This window comes from Megascapheus bottae, chromosome 3 (assembly GCF_031878675.1).
Source record: "Megascapheus bottae isolate mThoBot1 chromosome 3, mThoBot2.hap1, whole genome shotgun sequence".
Taxonomy (NCBI): domain Eukaryota; kingdom Metazoa; phylum Chordata; class Mammalia; order Rodentia; family Geomyidae; genus Megascapheus; species Megascapheus bottae.
The window spans coordinates 43,318,340-43,340,953 of record NC_143511.1 but is presented as its reverse complement, the minus strand read 5'-3'; the positions used below and the strand labels follow the sequence as shown (position 1 = coordinate 43,340,953).

At 36.9% G+C, this 22,614-nt stretch overlaps 1 protein-coding gene across 2 annotated transcripts in view; it reads right to left on the bottom strand.

Annotated features, from left to right (window-relative positions):
• The window catches only part of Lurap1l (leucine rich adaptor protein 1 like), a 32,134-nt gene that overhangs the window by 1,746 nt on the left and 7,774 nt on the right, over positions 1–22,614 (bottom strand). The window lies entirely within an intron of this gene.

Genomic DNA, 22,614 nt, shown 5'->3' with positions numbered 1-22,614 from the left:
GACCCTTTTCTCAAAATTAAGTCGAGGGGCTGGGAGTTTGGCCTTGTGGTAGAGTGCTTGCCTAGCACAAAGACCCAGGTTCGATTCCTTGGTACCACATAAATAGAAAAAAGCCAGAAGTGGTGCTGAGGCTCAAATGGTAGGGCTCTAGCCTTGAGAAAGTCTAAGAACAGTGATCAGGGCCTGAGCTCAAGCCCAGGACTGGCGCGCACGCACACACACACACACACACACACACACACACACACACACACACACACACACACAAACAAAAAAAAACTGAGTCAACATTCTTCCATATGCCATCTCAGTGTGTGGTATTTTTTGTGTATGTACTTTGAGAGAGGAGAGCTTGACCTCTCTTCCTAGGGGCTGTCCCTGAGCTTCCTTTGCTAGTGGGTAGATTTATCATTTGAGCTACAGTTCTGTTTGCTTGTTTGTTTGGTAGTTTATTGGAGATAAAAGTCTCACAAAATTTCCTTCTTGGACTGGCTTTGAATCACAATCCTCAGATCTCAGCCTGAGTACCTAGGATTACAGGCCTGAGCCAGTGGTGGCTGGCTGGTGTGTGGTCCTTCTGATAATTCTATGGAACTATGAAACAAACAAACAAACAAAAAAACCAAAAACAGAGAAAACAAAACAAAACAAAACAAAAAACCTCTGTCTCCAAAGCCACAAAGCACAGTTCTTGCTCTCCAAAGTTCTCCAAAGCTTAAGGGGCAATACCAGTATTGTGGATATAGTGTCTTGAGAATTATTGTACTGAGGTTATTGCTTCCCATGATTGGCTCTGTCCTAGGTGCTCTCCTAGGTGCCTGTGCCTAATCAGGAAGTAGAGACATCTCTGACCACTAGAGGTCCTATTCACATTCAATAAGGTTTGCAAAAGGAATCTTGTTCCTACACTTTTGGGGATATTAACCAGAAAGGCTGGGTCATGACAATCCTTTCTTTAAGATCCAAATTAATTCAGATTTGTGGGTTTCAAGAATTATCAAAGACACTCATTCTTGACTGATTTAGTTGTAAGAGAAAAAGGAGCCCATTGTGTTCAAAAATATGCATGCGTATAAAATATTTCCTGGTAAGGAGTTAATCCATAACTGAAAGTGAACTTTTGGTTGAATGAACATGATGATAAAACTTCAAGAGATAAAAGTTCTACCACTGATTCCAGTGATGTAAGATTATAGGTTTCAGAAAAATGAAAATATGAGTGCAAAAAGGAGAAAATATATTTTAAAAAACTGAATTTAAAAAAATTGAAGGAGGCCCCTCTGGTAAAAGCATCAAGAATAACTTGAATAGACTGTAACACTGAAAACTTTTTCTCTCTGACATATTCATGACCAGAAGGACATGAACCTAAGGCTTGAACAGTTTCTCTATCCATAACCCTATCTCAATGACCTTGTAATATGTTGGGACAGGAGGTATTTTGGCTCAAAATCACCCACCTACCCCATATACTGTCAAGAAACTACTTAACTTATAATAATATTACAAATTATCCATCAACAAGTGATACCCTAGGATCTATGAAGGATCTAAGAAATTCAATGAGCCAAAAGCTTCCCAAAGTTCTTCAGCAATATCTGTTGCTGATAAAAAATATATTGTACCTAACGTAGGCATGGTGCAATGCCATGCAATGCCAGTCTGGCCATTTCCTAAAAGCTCCTCAAGTAGACCACAGATGCATGTGTTCAGATCTCCATCCTGTCCTGTGAAAAATACTCAGGTCCAGGCCAAGCTCTGCCTCTAACCCACACCTATCACTTACTTCCTCACTTGAAATACTCCCATCTCTTCCTCTCCAAACCTTTTCTATTTCATTCTTCCAACTTTGATGTTTGCAGACCCAGTCAACTTCAGGAGTGATTTTAATAACACTAACTTTGTACCATTGGGTTCTGCTATGAATTATCCTGTCGTTTAGCCTTTTCTTCAACTTTAAAGAAACAAGTTATCTTTTACCTTACTTCTATATTTGACGCTTTTTTAGAAATTCATTATGTGAGGATCTGTGGAAAATCCGTTCTTAAGATAATAATAAATACATGTTCCCAATGGCTATATCATCCGGGGTGAAAATGCATTTTGAATAAATTCTTTGACAGCAGTTTTTGTCTGCCTTACACAGTGGCTGCCTCGAATACAGATTTTTCTATTTTATTGAGTAATAAGAATAAAAGAGGATTAGGCTGTGCAGTAACAAAAGCTTCCTTTGACCATGAAATGATTTATTTAAATAAGAACATCTTTTGCTTCGAAAGGCAAAACATTCACAGATCATTGAGCCATTGTTGGGGGCGGGAGGGGTGTGAAGGAGTGAGGATGATGAAAGTAAGTCAGTGAGAACATGTTGATGGGGCTGATAATGATTATAGATTTAAGTGTGTCTAACCCTGTGTCCTCCAGCGAGAGTCAACAGCTGTCTTCTGTGGGAGCGCTGGGCTGGCTGGTTCACACGGTTGCTCTGCTGTGCTCTGCTCTGCTGTGCTCTGTCCTGGGAATACCAGGCACTGAGCCCTCACCTGCTCTACACACAGCTTTCTTTAAGAACTAAGGTGTAGCTATGCTGCTGATGAATCTTGAAAAGATGAGCCATCTGCCAAAAAACCGCAGTCACAATGCTTCCTCTGTCTTCATTAGCAGTCCCACCTTCCACATTTTTACTCACTCCAGTCCCTGTTATGTCTGGCCATCAGTTAAGAACAGTGCAACCTTGCCATGAAATCTTGTGGTTCTTTGAGTTATGGGCTCAATATCTGAAGATATTTCGAGTTGGGACTTTCCTCAAGCTCTAAGTTTAAAGGTAACATCCTTGAAGAACCTATTCCTGATGAATCATGGTATCCAGTTTCCTGTTTCTTGTTTCCTTAAAATGTTTATGACTGGTTGAAATCAAACTTCTTATTGACTTATTGTGTACTGTCCCCCTTAGGAACAGCAAGGAATTACAATAGTGTAGGTACACGCTCCATCTGGTCACTCACCACTTGAGCTAAAAAGAGTGTCTGCCACAGAGAATGAGCTCAACCAGAATCTGTCCAGTGGCTGAATTACTAGCTTTGCTATAGATATGACCAGTTGTCAGGAACTTGCAACGTTAGTATGGATCAATCTCAGGTTACTGAGGAAGAAGGAAAGTATAGTTGAGGAAAGAACATTCCAGAACTGAAGCATCTCAGTATTCAATCCTTTTTCTAGTCAATGACAGTATTCAGATTCTAAAGGAGCTATGAGATTCTTCCTAGCTTAAATTTGCAGAGAACAGGTAGTATCTCTAAAAGGAAGTGGACTTCAAGATGTGAGTCACACTTCAAACATTGTTCTGTTTGCGCAGAGGTGAGAATGGGTGCTAGCCCAGCACAGGTGTACTGTAAATATTTGGTGAAATGAATGGAACAAAGGGAACAAATAAACAGGATGTATTCTGCCTTCCTCCATACCCCCACTCCAGTAAAAAAAAAAAAAAAAAAGACTGACCCAAGTACCTGTCAATAACCTTTCGTCATCCTCCTTATTTTTGCTCTGGACATCACAATTTCTGCAATATGCAGTGTGACTGATTTATCTTCCTATTCAGCCTCTCATGCTTCAAGACTGGAGCACAACCACTAGGGAAAATGATTCAATTTCATGTCGTTTTTTAACAAGTGATGAAACTGAGTTTATGGAGGAATTTGAAATAAGAGATCTTGAAAAGACAAATGTTTCCCATAGTAAACTCTTATAGATATATATTTTCTTTTCAAAGTGTCATTTGAATAGTGAAGAAATGCCAGAGTAATAAAAAATCTCATGACAGAATCCAAGAATGTGGTCAACCTTCGAATTCATATCCTTTATTAATTAATTCCCTGAATTAATCTCCTTGTGCTGCTATGGTGGTGTGAGGAGCACGTGGTCCAGGTGTTTCACTGACATAATCCACCTATTTGACCTTTGGTAAAGTAGCTTGGAGTTTCTCTACATGAAGAGTAATCATAGGACTTCATAGGAGTGAAATCCTATGAAGTCTGCATTCAACTTATGGTTTCAACTAATATTTTGTCTTCATTTTGTAGTGAGATTTCATTTCAGATAGTATTTGGTAATAAGATGTTATAGTATAGATCAGAGAATCTCAGGATTTTTCTCTGTTCTGACCTGTTCTCTGATTGTCTGTCTTTCCTTCCTGCAGCCATTTGAATAATAAATTGCTGTTAGGAGAAAAAGGCTACAACAGGAGAGACGAAATAATCAGTTTTGTTGCTCAGTATCTTTAGCAACCATTGGCCAAAGCCATACACTTGAGCTCTCCATGAATTTTAATGACCCCTTCTAAAATTTTGTTGCACATGTATTAATAATTTGTGCTCTTATTTGTATTTAAATAAAAATTATGTTTTTGTTCTCAAGACAAATGTTCATGTCATTTAATGTGTGTAAATTATATGGAACATGTTCAAAAGCTGCTGCCTGTATCTTCCAAATAAAGCATTTTTTTTTCTCTCCATCCTGTCATACTGAAATCTGGGCTAGCAATGTGTTCTCAGATAAAGTCCTATCTCACCACTTTTATTATTTGTGAATGTCATGTCCAAGGAACAGATTAAAAGCAAGCCACATCCTTGCTATACATTCCTACTGTAAAATCCACAAAATTAATCATATAAACCCCAAATGTTCTGCCAGATACAATATATGAATTGAACATATGAAGGCTTCTTTGCAAGTCTATAATAATGAAGTTCATGGAAAAAGGATTATTAAACTTGCTTTTCATGGAATGCTCTAACCCAGGTTCTAATTAGGAGAAAACAATTGATTTTTTTGTAATGCTTTGTAACTGAACCAACAGTTTAATTCTGGCAAGACTTCTTTCCTAGCCATATTTATTTCTGTGTAATCATAGCTTAAATGAAACTTTTCCACACTATTTTTAGTTTTTATTTACAAATGTTGACCAAACATCAAAGCATCTATATAGGAATTGAAGAGTGGCTGTCTGCGATTTGGGGATGTTGTTTGTTCAGAGGCTTACTCTAGCCCAATTGCATTTTTCCCTTGCAAAACTTCCTTATACCCAAATCTTCTAATCTTCCTTTACTAATACACCAGAACTTCCACGAATGATTAGAGATTTTTGGCTCAGCCATCCTTATAACTTCTGGTCACTTTATGAACACCTGTATTTATAATATATTCATTTAACCATTTTCTTGGAGGGATATTATCATAGTCTTTTCAGTGTCACACTGGATATGATCTTCCTACTTTGGATTGAAAATTTTCAGGGGAAAAAAATTAAAGCATGTAGTCATGTATAAGTTAGTGCTAAACCTTCCACAAAGCTTTTCTTTCCTGAGTCAGTTTCAAATTTATGGCAAAATTTGCTCCTAATGGAACAGCAGAGAATTCCATTTTTCTATCAGTCAGCTTTGTCTTATTTCATTTGTGGTGTTTGTAGAAAAAACCAAGCAATAACTAAAACACAACTATCTTTCCCTAAAGTCCTATACTAGAAAAATTTCCCCCAAAGGCTAAATTACCCACATGAAAACACTGCCATCAACTACAACTACAACTACAACCACAACTAACTGATGACTGTAGTTTGTATAACACTGGAAGCTACATTTGGTTCATGTAGTGGAGCACAGGATACACCCCTGAAAATTACACGTAAATTCAGGCTACCAGGCCAGCTAGAGATCTGTCATTACAGCTGCTCCTGCTGAGTCTTCTGATTACTAAAGTAAGATGTGGTACATTTCATTCTATTCCATCATGTTGGATTTCATATTGGTACCTACAATCCCTAGGATATCACTTCCTTTTCCATATTCCAATAGAGCGGAAATCAACTCTCTAGATGTTTTCACTACATATAAGCAAAGATTATTTGTGGCTAAAAGAACAGATTGCAAATCACCTAACTAGAGAGTCACAAAAACATGGACTTTCTGTGTTCACCCACAGGACTCTTCAATGGTAATAAGTATACTGCATATGGGTTTTTTTCTTATATAGACTTAAAAGTAGCATTTCCACATGGAAAGTCTAGGATATGGTAATGGTATGGTGCCTCTATAATCTGTAAAGTTTATGACTACCTAAGAGTGTGGGGTAGGGGGTGATGTGTTACTCAGTGAGCAATAACCAGTTCCTTAGGGGAGGCTTACATAACCAAATCCTATCAAATACATAAAGATATTACAAGTTGTGTTGATACAACAGAGGCCAACATTCTTCATAAGCAATAATAAAAAGCAAATTCACTTGTATTATAAAGTCCACACAACCAACTGGTCCTCAGAGAATGTTTTGCTGATCTCACTGATCCCTCTGATTCACAACAGGGTTCAAACAGGATTTTGCTAGAAGTTGATTCACTTCGTTAACTCTTTTTTTAACTATTTTTTTTATCATTACACATGACTATCTTCTCCATAATATATTAGGACACAGCCTACTAAAGACACATGAAGAAATGCTCGACATCTTTGCCTATAAAAGAAATGCAAATCAAAACAACTTTGAATGGCCATGATCAAGAAATCTAACAACAGATACTGGCAGGGATGTGGCCAGGAGGGATCACTACTACACTGTTGGTGGGAGTGTAAACTCATTCAACTACTGTGGAAAGCAATATGGCAGTTCCTCAAAAGACTAAACACAGAACTCCCCTATGGCCCAGCAATTCCACTCCTTGGCATTTACCTATAAGCCCAGAAACAACGACATACTAAAGCCACTAGCACAACGATGTGCATTGCAGCACTATTTACCATAGCAAAAATATGGAACCAACCCAGATGCCCCTCAGTAGATGATTGGATCAAGATTTGGTACACAATGGAATTCTATGCTGCTGTCAGAAAGAACGACAACACCCCATTTGTAAGGAAATGGAAAGACTTGGAAAAAATCTTATTAAGTGAAGTAAGCCAGACCCAAAGGAATATAGGCTCAATGTTTTCCCTCATTTATAATAATTAGTATACATTTAGGACTCTCCTAGCAAAGGATTACAATATCATAAAATCTAGATATATAAGGTCATATAGGATGAGACTAAATGAAAGAATTGCTAGGATATGGAAACAAAAGCTTTATTTTGTGTGATTGTTGTTCTTAATGTACTATGTTATTTATCCTTCTCCTTTGTTGCCTTTTGGTTAATCTCATATTGTTACTGTTTCTGGCTTTGTTACCTGGTATATTGTATATACATTTATTTGTTTATTTGAAATAGGAAAGGGAAGGGGGGAAACCAAGATGATTGGGAGGGGGAGGGAGGAGGGAAATGGGGACAAAAACATTAGAAGGGATATCAATGTGTGAGAAGTAATGCACCTACTATATGTTGAATGTAACTATAACCCCTCTATACATTACCCTGACAAAAAATAAAATTCTATGCTGCTATCAGAAAGAATGACATCGCCCCATTTGTTAGGAAATGGAAAGACTTAGAAAAAATCATATTAAGTGAAGTAAGCCAGACTCAAAGGAACTTAGGCTCAATGGTTTCCCTCATTCGTCATAATCAGTAGAAACCTTGGGCTCTACTAGCAGAGATTTGCAATAGAGCAAAATCTTGATACATAAGGACATATAATGTGAAACTAATTGAAAGGACCTCCAGGATAGTGAAACAAAAGCCATATAATGAATGATTGTTGTCCTTAATGTACTATGTTGTCTCTCATCTCCTTTGCTGTCCCTTGGTTATCTCATATTGGTATAGTATCTCACTTTGTTATCTGATATATTGAACTTATTTGTATTTGGATATTTGAAATTTGATAGGGAAGGGGGGAAAACCAAGACGGGTGGGGGGTGTGGGGGGGGAGGGAAACGGGTACCAAGACATGTGAAAGGGTATCAATGTATGTGAATTAATGCACCTTCTATCTGGCAAATATCATGTAACCCTTTTACTAATTACAATAAAAAAAATTTTGAAGCATATCTTTTAAAAAAAAATAAATAAATAAAATAAAATAAAAAACTTTAAAAGAGAACACAGTCTAAGAGGCTCATCAAAGCACTTACTTGTTTATCTATTGGAACAGGCTTTTGTATGAACTGCTGTTTACTTCTATAATGTGGTAATGTACCTGAGAACAGAGGTTGACTTTTTGCTAGGAAGAGAAGTGAGATGGCTATGATGATCCTCACCAAGAAAAATGTTATCACTTGAGTCTGGGATGAGGAAAATAAGCAAAGTCTGTAAGATGCAAAAGTTCATTTTATGCTTACCAATGACCAAGGCAACCAAAGGCTAGGGATCTAGAGTCTGGGGAGAGGTAAATTGTAGACTGGAGGCATGTCATAGAGGATCTGATGAGCAAGACAACCCCAGGAAATGAATCCCAGTCCAGTTCCCGGTAGGAAATTCTCCACTTTATGCTCTTGACCCAGAGCTTTAGTTCACTGCTATGCTGCAGGCTACTGACAGTTAGCTGCTCTCAAAAGTTTGCGGATGTCTTATTAGCATCTTATATTCATGCTTTCTTATAGTTCAGAATTTACTACCAACAAAAGATGCTACCATGTGAGTAAAAGTAGAAAAAATACAAATTAGATGGACACAGGCCAGCTTTAACTTGTAAGTCTCTTTCTTGGAATGGATGGGAATTCTTTATGTATGAAATGTGCTTACTCTGAGGACTGTTTCCTTCTCCTGAAGCCAGAGTGACAGATCCACTCTAAGGAGGAGGAAAGGAATTGCAAAGAAAAACAAGACTTGGTTTGTGTATGTGAAACATAGCTGTTTTCTATTTCTCAGTCAGAGACAAAAATGAGGGTAAAGGGCTTTTCAAGTAAGTACATGACACACACCCAGAGGGCTTGACACCAAATTCTTATTCTGATCTCCCATTTCCTCCCCATGAACCCAGTCTTACTGTTCTTCAAATTCTCATGGCAAATATGTCCTTCCTCTTGGGTTCTGAGTAGTTCTCTCTTTCTAAGGACATTCTTTTTAAGTTTCTCTGAAATCTGTGTCTCTTTACAATGGACACAGGAAGTTTGCACATGATTTTTCAAATGCAGTAAGACTTCTTCCCAATTTTAATTTCCAAACATACTCTATACTTTATATTAATTATTTGACAGTATTCTTGGCTTGATGTGGTTGCTCATGCCTGCAACTTCAGCTGACTGGAGGCTGAAGCCTCACTTTTCTGAATGAGTAGTTTAGTGGAGGTAAGAGTCTCAAAGGGACTTTTCTGCCTGAGCTTACTTTGAACTTCAGTCCTCAGATCTCAGCCTCCTGAGTAGCTAGGATTATAGGTGTGAGCCACTGTGACTGGCTATCTTTTTAAATCAAGGATTATTTTAGGAGGACATGTTTCCATTTATAAAGACATATGTATAGACTCATGCTCTAGCATAAGGAAGAGGGAAACAGATTCAGATTCAGAAGCTAAGTAACACTTAATTCACAAATCACTATGAGAACATGTTATACTTAACCACATTTAAAATACTGTCTTAGTGCTAGACTACTTCAGAGAGGTAAAGCTCAATTAGTTATAGCTTGTGGTATGACTGCATGTTTTGGGAGAAAGAGGCTAAGGGAATTGCAATCTAATTACTATAATTAAGAGACCCACATTCTCCACTTATGCAATGCACTGGAAAAATATTTTTGTACCAAAGATAAGAATTTTGATCTTTATCATAATGTAAAAGCCCTGAATATTTACTTGCTTTTATACCTTAAGAGTCCTAATTAACTTTATGCCAAGTAAAAATAAGAATATCTAGAGCTTGAAAAGAAAAGAGTACAATTCAGGTATTATTTCTCTTCCATTGATCAAATTATTAAAATATCAAATAATCAAAGTAACTTGAAAGGTGATGGATTGGTATAGATTATAACATGTTAAAGACTTTACCTAAATCCTTTTTTCAAATGCAAATTTGACTAAGGAGTAATAGGTTTCTTTTTTTTTTTACTTTTGACTCAATATATTTGGGCTTTACAAAATATTATTATACTCAGACTCTATGCTGAAAATGAACTCTATCATTTACTGGTGGGAACGGGAGAGAAAAACTATAAGAGAGGGAAGAAATTACTTTGTTCCAAAAGAAAAATGTACTCTTTATCTGACTTATATAACTGGAGCTCCTCTGTACATCACCTTTGCACTAACAATAAATAAATGAAAAGAAGAAGAAGAAGGAGAACGAGAAGGAGAAGGAGGAGGAGGAGGAAGCAGCAGCACAAGAACAGCACCCAGGCCCTGAGTTTAGGGTGCACACCAGCACCAAAAAAAAAAGGTTGGGAAAGATGAAGAACAATGACAATGAAAGGGGCAACACTGATCACCCTCCCTTTTGCCCTTTCTACTCATAAACTGATTTTTTGAATTAATATTCTTTTGTACAATTATCTAAAGATAATAATAAAATTGGGGCCAGGAATTTGGCCTAGTGGTAGAGTGCTTGCCTTGCGTGCACAAAGACCGGGGTTCAATTCCTCAGTACCACATCCATAGAAAAAGCTGGAAGTGGTGCTGTGGCTCAAGTGGTAGAGCTCTAGCCTTGAGAAAGCCCAAGGACAGTGTCTGGGCCTTGAGGCCCCAGGCTGGTTTAAAAAAAAAAAAAAAGAAAAGAAAAGAAAAGAAAAAGAAAAATTTGAGGAGCAAAAAAAAATGTGTGTGACAAATCTAAGGATGTTGCAATTTGATCCTATTAAACAAGTTAGTCATACTGACTGAATTTTACTTGTTCAAAAAGATTTAGTTCAGGCACAGAAAAATCTCCCCATATACATTATTTCAGGAGTTTAAAAGATTTTATTTTTGAAAGACAATGTGACCTGAATATAAATATCTTGTATTGTTGATATTACATTACGCTAAAGAAATGCATGTGGCCTAGTGGCAATGGCTCACACCTATAATCCAAGTGACTCCAGGGCTGAGAGCTGAGGATTCTGGCTCAAATGCAGCTTTGGCAAGAAAGTCAATGAGGCATATGTTCTCTAAATCACCAAAACAGTTGGAAATGGATCTATGGCTGAAGTGGTAAGATGCTAGCCTTGAGCACAAAAGCTCATGGAGAGGATCTATCTACACTTTGAGTTAAATTCCCAAGATACACACACACACACACACACACACACACACACACACACACACACACACACATTTGTGTATAAAGAATGGAGAACCAGATAGGTCATTTAAAAACTAGACAGGCCGGGCACGTGTGGCTCCACTATCGACAGGAGAGAAAAAACAACAACAACTAGACAGGTCCATTCTGCTTAATTTTCAGGATCAGAAAACAGCAGGGCATGTTCACAGTGGTATAACCCTACACTTTCAAGACATTCTGATAACATTTCGGGTCAAATAAAAAGTAATAGTACCTTCTTCAAGAAAGAACAGCCCTGTAACTTAGGTCAAACATGCGCTAGCTTGCCATCATCATTCAAAAATAAATCTGTCTTTTACCTGGTGTCAGATTTGATAGAAAAATCTACTAATATTTTACAAGGAAGGATAACTCCGCACATGTTAAAGATGTTACAAAAAGTTATATACTGCTGGCTGGAAATACAAATGCAGTTTTGATTTCTATTCTTATCTTCTAATATTGTTCACATCTGAAAATCAGTGCTGCCAGAATAAATGGTTTGCAAATGCTGTTCAAGCATTACAAATTAGCATATATACAATGTTAATTCATCACTTCCAGCTTTGAAGGTCCACAAATGAGGATGATAAATGCAGACGTCTGGCATATGGCAACAGATGGGTCACCACATCTAAAAAGAACTACTGGGAATAGCATGGTTCACTTTCCTCAATTCTTATTTCTTTAAAAAAAAAAAAAAGGTGAAAGGGATAGAGAAGAATGCAATCTATACAATGCTGATTTAATTGACTTCTAATTTTCCCACAGTTTTTAAGTGTCCTACAAATATGGGACTTACAGTGTACTAGTATATTTCCTGTCATGGTGTTGTATATAGCCATGTAGGAAAAAAAAACTTATAAGCAAGTCAACGAATGATAGACCAGATCTTACAATAACTCTGCCAAAATGTCTGCTGGTGGCAAGAATTACAGAACAGATGGTACATGATGAATTCATCAGGACACACCCACATACCAGGGTTTTTACCACCAAGTTCTATAGTTATTGCTCATTGGGTGCCCTGGAAATTTCACCTATGAAGTATTTATAGTTTTATGTTTAAAATTAAAAAACAAACATTCATGCCTGCATTAAAATGACTCAGGGATACATAAATGGTAGACACTATTGTTACAGTATCTTACCTTGTTATCTGATATATTGAATATATGCTTATTTGTTTGTTTGAAATAGGATAGGGAAGGGGGGAAACAAGATGAGGAGAAGGGAAGAAGAGGGAAATGGGGATGAAAACATGAGAAGGGGTAAAATTGATTTTTAAGTAATGCACCTTCTATCTGGTAAATATAATGTAACCCTTCTATTAATTACAATAAAAAAAACAAGGTAGACAATTTAAGATACCTTCCCACAGAAGGTATCTGAATTAATGTACATGTAAAGAGAATATTCCAGAATTGTTTTCGGGTTATTCAATACATAGAGTGTATAAACTCAAAAGATGAAAATGAGAACCAGGAATAAAGCTAATAGCTGATGTTTATTCACTATAACTGTTTCATGTATCTAGAAAGGAGTCGCCAGACTATATGCTTTCCCTCGGATGTCAATTCTCTAAACAAGGCTCTGTTGGCTTGATTGGTTTCTTTCTAGTTAGGCAAATATATAATTCTTACAGAAACCCTTAGAGCATTTGCTAAATTAAGACAAAACTTAGAAGCTTTTCCTAAATGCTAACACATAGAAAGAAAGAAGTTAAAGCAACAAAGTCCCAAACCTTTGTACCAACAACTATCACTGAAATGTGAGAGGACTTCAAACTACTTGAAACCTGGATGCACGCAGCACCTGTGGCTCATGCCAGTAATCCTAGCTACTCAGGAGGGTAGGATCTGAGGATTACAGTTCAAAGCCAGTCTGGGCACAAAAGTCTGTGAGACACTTATCTCCAATTAACCACCAGAAGTGGCACTGTGGCTCAACATGGTAGAGCGAGAGCCTTGACCTGAAGAGCTCAAGCACAGCGCTAAAGCCCACGACTGACCAACTCCCCCCCCCCCACACACACACACACAAAAAGCCTGGATGCATACAGTTAAAGTTTTAATTGTATCACTTCTAGATTTCTCTCACAGTTGTCAAACAGCTACTTTTTCCTTCTTTAGGGTCTATAACCGATTTTAAGAGTGAAATTTTTAGAAACAACCAAAGTTGTGGCATCTTTCATTTTTTCATTTTCTGCTTTGATAAAGTAAGCAGAGTATAATTTCATCATTCTTCTCCAAGGAGAATATCTTTCTAGATTGGTTTCATGGTTACTAAAGTTCACTGCTCAGGAAGGAGATAAGGAACAACTGATAGTGATAAGTACTAACTTCTTAAAACTCAGTATTATTCCTGTACTAAAAGCAATTCATCTTTAACTCTCCCCTTTCCTTATTGCTAACTTATGTTCTTATATTTCTACAAGTTTGAAATTAAATATAAATACTGCTTGGATGGTTAGTTTAAAATTTTTATTTAGGGGCCCGAGAGTTTGGCCTAGTGGTAGAGCGCTTGCCTAGCATGCAGAAATCCCTGTTTTCAATTCTTACGTACCAGATACACAGAAAAAGCCATAAGTGGTGCTGTGGCTCAACTGTTTGGGCACTAGCCTTGAATACAGAGAGGCTCAGGGACAGTGTCCAGGCCCAGAGTTCAATCCCAGGACTGGAAAAAAAGATATTAGAAAGCTTCAACATGAAAATAAAGGCAACTTAATTGAGATCATAGTGTAAGATCACAAAAATCTCTGATAGGAAGAAAACATTTTTTAAAATATATCTCAGGCAAGTTTAATGTTCTTACTCTTTCTATTCTTGTTCCAATTATTTTTGTTTTTCTAAAAAATTTACTGCATATTTTTATTCCGTAGTAATCAACAGTATGTTTTCTTCTTTATGTCAAGTTCAAAACTACAACGTCCTTTAGGGATCCTATAATATGAAACACATGGAAATTGTTTGGTTCTCAAGAAGAGAATTAGAAGGGGAAAAAAAGTAACTATGCAAAAACAATACAGCTTTCATTGCATGACTTCCCTAAAATAATGTCTATAATTGGTCTATGTTGACTATTAAGTGACATACAAACTTTTTGGGTTGCCATTCAGTGTTTGCTATGAATTGAAATTATTTTAATTTTTCAGTCTTGATTCACTAGTTCCAATTCAACTATCACATCTATCTTATTAAGGTTTCCTAGTTAATCCAAATGTATCGCTAACCTGAGATATGCTCACATTATAACAAATGACCCTTCTCAAATCACGTCCATTACCTCTGTCTAATCTAATATAGAAAACAAATTATCTACTCTTATTTTATTAAAAACTGAACCTACTGAGGGAATGAACAAACTAAAAACCTAAAAAGGCAATAATCAGAATCCAAAACTAGATAAAATGCAACCAGTAGTTTGACTTGAAGGATCATAAATCAGAGTTATCTATGTGAGGTCTGGGAAATGAGGGCAGGAAAGGAAGAAAAACCCAGGCAAAAGAAAAGGCACCTACAAATACCAGAAGGAAACTACATAGGGGAAAGTCTGATGAACTGAGATGGAGCTCGGGTTCCAGACGAAGCTAGAAATGGCCTGCTCCTGGTACAAAATTTTTCTTTCCTATTAAAAAATAATAAATTCTCCAGGTGCTGGTGACTTATGCCTGTAATCCTAGCTACTCAGGTGGCTGAGATCTGAGAATCACTGTTTGAAGCCAACCTGGGCAGGAAAGTCCATAAAATTCTTATTTCTAATTTACTGAAAAACCAGAAGTAGAGCTATGGCTCAAAGTGGTAGAGAACTAGCCTTGAATAAAAACAAACAAAATTAGGAATAGCACCTAGACCTTGAATTCAAGTCCCATGCTGGCCAAAAAAATTACATTTATATATGTATACGTATGTATGTGTGTGTGTGTGTGTGTGTATATATATATATATATATCACATATTACAAGACTGTTAAGATTAAACCAGAATCTTCAATGCCATGGAAATTGTTTTAGTTGTAAATTCACATGCTGTTTACCTGATAGGCTGACAAGTAACCACAAATCAATGCTTTTAGCATTATCTGCATCCTTTGGAAGATTATCAAGGAGGGGATATTTTTCATGCTTAAAATGTGTTTTGTGTTTGCTTCCTCTTACAGAAATACTCTTCCAAGCAGAGATGGGAGCGATGTCCAGGAAATATATTTTCATACTTAAATGATGCACTGCTGGGAGTTTCCATCTGTCTCTGGATGAAAAAATGAGGATTTGGGACTTTGTGTATTTATTCTAGATTCCCATTAGCAGAGTTTAATTAGGAAAAAAAGAAGATGTTTGGCCAGAACAAAACTATTCTCATGTGTAAGGTCACAGAGATGGTACATACTTAATAATTCTGTATGTTCTCAGAAGAGTAGCTCTAAGTTCTCTTTATGACAAGGTATCGGAGAATTTGCACACAGAAGATAATTTTTTTGCAGTTTGGGTTCTTGTTGCCACAAAACTTAACTCAATAAATGTAAAAATTAAAAAAGAAATAAGAGTAATAGTACATTTCTCTTTAAGAATTCGTCAAAATCCAAACAGAAACAATTGATCTTAAGACTGAATAGCAACTAAATCCAACTCAATGTTTTAAAATTGCTGAGCTTTCCTGGTAATGGTCCCCGGATTTCTGGAATTGAAGTATAAACAGGAATGCATTTCCTCTATTTATACTGGCCACTCTGTGACACCTGGAACAACCAGTTTGGTACCTAGGAAAGTTAACCTCCTCTTTATCAGCTGTGAAATTGCACAATCTCTGTATCTCCATTTCCAACTCTGCAATGTGAGCATTTGATATTGGTCCCAGGAGACCTAATTAATGGTTAGTGGTTTCAAATAAGAGTGTTAAGAGGCTCTAATAATAACCACTTGAACCCACTTGTTTATTAATGCCAATAAAGTAAGATATTTAATAGCGTCTTATTTATAAAGCATATGGAGATTCAAGAGCATCTAACAAAGAAATCAGTAACCACTTCTGGAATCACTTTTATTCTGAACTCATTTTGATTTATTTAATATAAAAGTCTCATTTTGATGAATCTCATTTTGTGCCAGTACCACACAGAAAGCCAGAAAGATAGATGGTTTTTCATGAATGCCACATAAGTGGTTTTCCTTATCGGGGTGCTGAGTAGAGCTATCATCATCATTCACTGAAGTGATTTCTTTGTACTATGACTAGAAAGAATACTGTTCAAAGTAGATTTCACATGATGTATTTAATCTCTCCTTCTCTAGTGCTAGTCCTGGATCTTGAACTCAGGATCGTGGCACTATCCCTAGGCTGTTGTGGTCAAGGCTAGAACCCTACCTCTTGAGCCATAGCTAACTCTACTTCCATTTTTTTGGTGGTTAATTGACGATAAGAGTCTCCCAGACTTTCCCGCTGGATCTGGCTTTGAAACCTGATTCTCAGATCCCAGACTCCTGAGTGACTAGGATTGATTATAGGAATGAGCCAGCCCTTGACTACATTGTCTTTTTACTAGACTACGTGAGGGCTGAAAGTTTAGCCTAGTGGTGCAGTGCTTGCCTACTATGCACAAAGAGCTGGGTTCAATTCCTTAGTACCACATACATAGAAAAAAACAGAACTGGTGCTGTGGCTCAAGTGGTAGAGTTCTAGCCTCAAGAAGCCCAAGGACAGTGCACAGGCCCTGAGTTCAAAGCCCAGAACTGGCAAAAAAAAAACAAAAACAAAAAAAAAAAAACCAGAACACATGATGATCATTAAGATCTCAAATTCCAGATCTTATCATACATGAATCCATTGTATATTTCAACCTTAGCACAATGGAAATACTTCATTGTTTTACTGCAAAAGTTTCCCAGCTTCTGTGAAATTAGTCTCTTATAATTCTTCTTGTAAACGTAAGTTAATAACGCTGTTGGAAAGCGAAAACAATTCATTGCAAAAAGAAGAGGTTGAGTAATCAAAGTCTTAAAAAAAAAAAATGAAAAACTATCCAGCAGAAATCAATCAAAGCTAAGGTCAATAAGTATATACACTGATAACAAACCAATTCAAATGATAACCGATATCATACCTATACAGACCTAAGAAACAGTTGTGGAGTAATGTGCATAGTAGTGGAGAATCTTGGTTTTATTTCCTTCTGTTATGAGATTATCTGGCATTTAGGCCAGAGTTTCTGGCATTTAGAGTGAGGAGTTCAGGCTTGCTCTTCTAATTGCTCTTACAATGCCATAGATAGCTCTGCTGAGCTGCTAAGCTGATGAGCTGCTGGCCTCAGGTAGTTGTCACAGAGGTGGCCACTGGTAGTGCATTATTAAAACATATTCTTAGGCTAGATCTGAACTCAGTAGGGAAAAGTGACATGAATCATTACTTGTATAACAATGTAGGCAAGACAGCAAACAGCCAACAGGGTTCATTAATGTCCTTAACATGGGGGAGTTGAGGGGGGCGGGGAGAAGGGGGAGGAGGTGGGGAAGAGGTGGGGCAGGGTCCAGGATGTTCACTGAACTTTTTAGAAGCAAAAAGATATCATATCTTCAGTTTTCAGGAATGTTGAAGAAATGTTTTAAGTTTGCATGTATAGAAAGACGAATAAGGCTGGGAAAGAATGAGAAGGACAAAATGTGAAATGCTAATGTTTAGGAGGATCAAGGTGAGAGCTATGTAATGATTTCTGGATCTGTTTTTGCAGCTTTTATGTGAAGTCTAAAATTATTGCAAAATAATTAACTTACACATGGAGTTTTTCCTGGGGATGATGTAAATAAAAAAGGTTGAGATGAAAAGCAGCAGAATCCCATGTAGTAGAGCATTTTGAAAAGGGGTAGGACTAATACCTTTAGGTCAGTGAGTATCTTAAAACTTCATCTAGAGATTAAAAAAGAAAGAAAAAAAGAAAACAGAAGGAAATACATACAGCTGCTGCTTTAATGCAGTTCAAGGCTGGTGCTCTACCACTTGTGTCATAGCACTACTTCTGGCTTTTACCAAGAAATGTTTTGGAAGTAAGAGACTCCTGGACTTTTCTACCCATGCTGGCTTAGAACATCAATCCTCAGATCTCAGCCTCTGGAGTAGCTAGGATTACAGGTGTGAGACACTGCTGTCCAGTTTAAGCTTTGCTTTTTTAAGTGAAATTTTTTTTTTAAGATCAAAATATTCCAATTTGTTCTTGACAAGATCAAAAAAGGAGGCTGGGAATGTAGCTTAGTTGTAGAGTGCTTCCCTAGCATGCATAAAGCCTTGGGTTCATTCCTCAGTACCACATAAACAGAAAAAGCCAGGAGTGGTGATGTGGCTCAAGTGGGAGAGGGCTAACCTTGAACAAAGTACCCAGGCCCTGAGTTCAAGCCCCAGGACTGGCAAAAAACAAAGCAAAACAAAAAGACTTTAGGAGGAAAAAAGCCTCCATTTTAGTTTTATACAGATATCACAGACAAATACCTAACTAAAATTATACTTTATAGGTTATTACTGTTTTAAGATGTGATTGGGAAATTGTAAAGAGATAATGCCCAAGGAGTCCCTAATATCACAACCTTTTGCCACTTAGCTGCTGACTGCTTCGGTTCCAGTACAAAACCTAATACGTTATTAGTACACTATAGACAATGTATTGGCGAGGGCCCGCCTGCCAATAAAACATGCTATTGTTAGCTGGGCGATGGAAACAATCCAGATGCCCAACTGCTGATGAATGGATACATAAAATGTGGTATATATATACACAATGGAATTCTACATAGCCAACAGACAAGATAAAATAATGGCACTTGCAGGGAAGTGGATGAATCTAGAGCGAATCATGTTGAATGAGACAAGTCAAGATCAAAGGAACAAAAGGCGCATGGTATCCTTAATATGTGGCTATTAGATCCAAACAGTACAACAGTGAGGACTCGATATTTGCGTACCCAATGCTATGGACATGGTATTGGAAATAGAAACACAACTACATAGGCATAAAAATCTATGACTCTATAGACATAATGTTTTATTACATAGATTAATATGTATGTATGACATACAAACCCTCAGCCTAATTTTAATTATGTTCTAAAATCTAAGTACCAATGATTGTATATAGAGATTTCCTTCTTGAATACTTGCTAAATATGTCATTTGAAATATGATGTAAAAATCAATGTTAATAAATTCATTAATAAAAAAATGCTATTGTTTAAAAGGTATTTATAAGTTTTTTGAGGCTAAAGACTTCCACAGAGTAAAATTCTGACAAAACTGTGATGTCATTTGTCATTTTCCTGTTATGGCAGATTTCAGATTCTGTATTCCTGCATGGCCATTGCTATTTCATACTCTTTTTCCTTTCACAATATAATCACCTTAAAGACAGAAGATGGAACTCACCAATGCTCGCACTCCCCTAATGCCTTGCCACGTATGGAGGGACAAAAAGTTTGTCTAATGTGTAAATTAAAGTACACTTTAAGCCTGATTCCCACTTTGCATTTGGAGTGCACCAGCAGCATTTCCTTTTTTGGACTAGAACAAAGAACTCAATGCCTCCTTTGCCTCCTTTGCCTCCCACCCGCTAAGCTCAGTCGCTTGGAACTTAGGTACTTCATTAAAGAAAGACTCAAAGATCTTTTTGCTGACCTTAGTGTGGAAAATGGCTTAAGAAAAATAACTTTTGTGCCTGCTTTGAAATGGCGCAGGAAAATTTCTTCAGATATAGTCAGCCTTGGGGCCATCATTCCCAGGGTGTCTATAAAGCACAGAAAGGAAAGATAGTCATTTTTCTTTGTCAAAAGAAACAAAGAACAGGAATTTTAATATTACCTACCACAGACACATATTAATACATGGCACAGTAGAGATGTTTCTATTTGAAAGTAATTATTTCACTCAGCAATGCTGGTTTAATGTCGATATTCAATGCAGCTTAGAGACAGTGTCCAGAGAACCAGAGTTCAAGATGCAGGACCAAAATACACACACACACACACACACACACACACACACACACACACACACACACACAAACAACAAAAAAAAAAAAACCAAACCAAAAACAAAACAATCTAAAAACCTATGTGAACATTTATCTAAGACCTGGAACTATTTCTGACAAACAAGCACAAGGCTCTCATATGCTCCTCTGAAGACACTTTATAGAAATAACACTTTGTAAGTATTTGAGAGTAGTTACCAGTTCGATAACCATTTTTTCTTTTTTAAACTCTGGGCCTGGGCCAGAGCTAAAGGTTATTGCTCTACCTCTTGAGCCACAGCACCACTTCTGGTTTTCTAGTGGTTAATTGGAGATAGGAATCTCCAGGACTTTAGTGCCTGGGCTGACTTTGAACAACTATCCTCAGATCTCAGCTTCCTGAGCAAGCTAGGATTACAGGCGTGACCCACAGTGCTCGGCTTTCTATAATCTTCTTATGATGAATCTGGTCATGATTAATATTTGCTGCTATGACTCAAGTCCTATTCATCAGTTGGTTATGAATTCTCCTCTTACAGACTATCTTCCCAAGATTGGACTGGCCAGATACTTGGCTACTTCTGGACAAGACCTGCCAATGACAAAGTCAGTCGTTTACAGCAGTACTTGCAGGAAAGTAAGTTATTATATATCTTGATATGCTTCCTTCCATGAAATAGAACTAGAAGAATAAAGGGAAAAATAAAGGGTAAGAAAAACTCTAGTTCCTCTTTCCAGTGAAAGTTGCATAGTTTAACCACTAATCAAGTTGGAAGAATAAGAGCACAGAAGTATAATGAGTGTTTTCTATTTATTAGCCAGGATCTCAGCTACTCTGAATATATTAATCTCATTATTAAATTTATGGGCCTAAAGTCATTAGGTACCAAATGGCTGGGCTATCGCCTTGAAATAAGTTCTATTTTATTTTAAAGTCTAAATTTCTTAATATTATGGCTTTTAAAAAATCTTTTTAACTAGATTTTAAAAATCAAAACAAATATACTTATGTCAGAGAAAACTGGTCACAATAAAAAAGCAAAATAGAGAACTGGGAGCATGGCCTAGTGGCAGCAAGCATGAAGCCCTGGGTCGATTCCTCCATACCACATACACAGAAAATTCTCGAAGTGTTGCTGTGGCTCAAGTGGTAGAGCACTAGCCTTGAGCACAGAGAGACTTAGGAACAGTGCTGAAGCCCTGAGTTCAAGCCCCAGGACTGGCAATAGATAGATAGATAGATAGATAGATAGATAGATAGATAGATAGATAGATAGATGAAATTCAATCTAAGACTCGTCCACTGGCCAAGATGTCAATGAAGAATCTGTCAGATGACCTCTAAAGTTTCTGTCATATGATTCTGCAATGTTCTTTGCTATTTCTGGAGACTACTGACTTATTTTGCATCACCAATTGCCAATGTTTTTTATTTTAACAGAATGACTCTTTAAATGATGGGGATATTTTTTAAATCAATAATCTATTTAAAGCCACAACACTCTTAAGTTATACTTGAGGTAAAGTGTGTGTATGCACAATATAAATAATAAAAATAGGAAGATCAATAGCTGAGTATTTGTTGAATCTAGAAAAAGTCACATCCATAGCTCCTGAATCTCAGTTTTAAAACTATAAATATAAAAGGTAGATAACTATAGAAAAGTACACTTAAAAAGAGGTGTTTTTAGCCTGTAATCCTAGCTACTCAGGAGGCTGAGATCTAAGGATCAAGGTTCAAAGAGCCAGCCCAGGCACAAAAGGACCTGAGACTCTTATCTCCAATTAACTTCCAGAAAAGGGAAGGGGGCTTGGCTCAAGGGTAGGGTGGTAGCCTTGAGCTGAAGAGCTCAAGGACAGCACCCAAGCTGAGTTCAAGTCCCATGATGCACAAAAAAAGAATAACAATAAAAAACAAAACAAAACAAACAAACAAAAAAACCTAGGTGTCTTGGCCTGACTTCCAAGAGTTTTTAGGAGAGTATATAAAATAGTATACTGTGGGGAGTAGAAATAGGGAAAAGGGATATGGGAAACTTTTATTTTCTACTTCCTTTTATAATATTGCATGCTTAAGGAACAGGGTGCAATCCCTTTAATAATACAAAAATTTTTAATATATTTTTATTGCAATTAATAGAAAGATTACATTATATTCACCAGATAGAAGGTGCATTACTTCACAAACATTGATACCCTTTCTCATATTTTTGTCCCCATTTCCCTCCCACCACCCCATCTCCTCATCTTGTTTTCCCCTTCCCTATTCTATTTCAAATAAACAAATAAACATATATACTATATATCAGATAACAAGGTAAGATACTATAACAATTAATAATACATTTTTATACATAAAAGAAATCTTAGAAACCATGTGAACTCCACATGAGTATCCAATGGCAGCTATTTGTCATTCAATTCTCAGCCAAAGAATTACAAATGGTTCCCAGCCTTCAAAGTTGGGGTTTATTACCT